Here is a 2,042-nt window from a genome sequence, read left to right as displayed (position 1 = left end):
GAGGAGGAGAGGAGGAGAAGAAGAAACACAATAAACAACATTAACTTTAAACCAGCTGACTGTCTTATTCATCACATCACTAAGACACTGAGCTGCACAACAGTGAGTGAGGCATTGTGGGAAATGTAGGAAATCACTCTGAAGTAGATCAAACTCTTTGTTAGTGAGACGTCCAGTCAAATTCTCTCAGAGGCAAGTGAACGCACCACGCTCTGATCAGCGGGTTGATGGGACGGATAAAGCTGCGTGTTCAGATAAGACCGTTTCAGGTACAGTGAAAATATGCAAATAACAGAGAGAGGAAGCAGATGGACGATAAGAGGAGGGACTCAAACGCAGCACAGCTGTTCCCTCCGCCATCAGCGGGAACACAGAGCAGGTCTCTGAGGTCTCACCTGCTGGTTTGGTTCAATCTGGACTCGAACCCACGGCGCCTTCAGATGAGGCTCGTGTCCTTTAGAGACAGGAAGACGTGTGACGGAGGCAACGTGTCGTTAGTGTACGTCTCTTCTTCAGTGTCCTACAGGAACCACGGGCCTTCAGCTGCTCCCACAATCCTCTCTGTTGTGTGTCTCTGTGGATCCCTGCTGTCGATCATTTCATTCATTTCCATATTTAGAAAAGAAGTTTCCCAGTTTCCAGGCGAGGCGGAGAGAGCAGCTGCAGAGAGGAGGTAAAGTTCCACGTCATGGAGGAAACTTCACTGAGGAGTTTTTACTGAAGCCCTGGAAGACAAGAGAAAACTTCTTCTTTGTCTGTAAAAACAAGTGAGAAATTATTCTGGGGGGGGGGGTTTCACAGAAGAAAAAAAACTTAGAAAAATGAAAAATGAAATAATGAACTTGTCTTTCAGGGCTGGACAGTAAAACAGTAAAACGTCCAGAATCAGACTATAAACAGGATGAACTCATGAACTGTGACTCACTGTGAACCGTTTTTATTATTTGTTGAACGGACTATCAGCTGTTCCTGTTTGTCATCAACCAGCTGGATCTCGGTGACACTGAGGAGACGTTAAAAACAGGAGGATTCTGGGTGGAGTTCTGCAGCCCGTCTCTGGTGAGCTACGCCGAATCTAAAGGTGAGTTCAGGTGTGACGGAGGTTTACGACTCTCTACCTTTGGTTGCAGTTGAAGCCAGCGATCAAACTTACCGACCTCCAGTGTTTCCTGAGACGTTCTAAGATCAAAATCTTTGGCCGTTCTGCATCATTTCTACCTCTGCGACCTCTGCACAACCTCGTCTCCCCATTACCCAGAAAGCCCGGCGTTCGTCCCAATTATCCCCGAGCAGAACGCGCAGATTTATCAGACTGGAGAGGATCCAGCTGAGAGCTGACGCCGTCTTTGATCTGCTGCCAAACATCTGATCAGAGAGCAGCAGAGACGGAGAGCGCCGCAGATCGGCCGAGTGTTTCCTCTGATACGTGTGATTGCTGAGTAACTGCTCCAGCCTGAACTTTCACTAAATATGTACTTTGTTCCAGAGAGACACGTCCCAACAACAGAGCCCAGGTAACAAAGCCCAACCTCGGCCCGACATGTGCCCGAGTCTGGCCCGCATTGTCTGTGTGTGTGCTCCAGAACTGGTCCAGATGTGGAAGTAGTCCCGCTGTCGCCTGGAGACCAAAGAACAAGATCAAAGGAGGAGTCAATAAATAAATAAACAAACACTTGTTTACAATATTTACAAGACACATGAAAACTGCAGCTCCTCCCACAAACACACCTTCATAACAACAACTCCACAACGGCAATTAAAAACATAAACTTATTCAACAAGTTGTTTTTACTTCACCTGTATGCACCTCCCCCCTTCACCTCACACTCTGACCTCTGACCTCTGACCTCTGACATGTCCCTCCACCACAAGGTGCAGAGCCTTTCAGCAGTGGGAGAAAAAATCAGTGTTAGTTGCTGAGTGACAGACAGGTGTTCCTCAACATCATCATAAAACTCATACCAGAGGAAGACGAACATATAATAAAGCAGGACACACACACACACAGTACTCATCATCATCATCATCATCATCATCATCAT

General features: G+C 47.0%; 1 long non-coding RNA gene across 1 annotated transcript; it reads left to right on the top strand.

The window, feature by feature from the left end:
• Positions 1–802: 802 nt before the first annotated feature.
• Positions 803–1,781, top strand: LOC147820362 (uncharacterized). The gene is made up of 2 exons (XR_015436328.1): positions 803–1,081; positions 1,487–1,781. It is a non-coding gene; the product is annotated as an uncharacterized LOC147820362 (long non-coding RNA).
• The last annotated feature ends 261 nt before the right edge of the window (positions 1,782–2,042 follow it).

This window comes from Seriola lalandi, unplaced genomic scaffold (genome assembly GCF_002814215.2).
Source record: "Seriola lalandi dorsalis isolate HSWRI2012SDOR001 ecotype SW California unplaced genomic scaffold, Sedor1 jcf7180001963438, whole genome shotgun sequence".
Lineage (NCBI taxonomy): Eukaryota > Metazoa > Chordata > Actinopteri > Carangiformes > Carangidae > Seriola > Seriola lalandi.
This window is presented reverse-complemented; position numbering and strand designations above follow the sequence as displayed.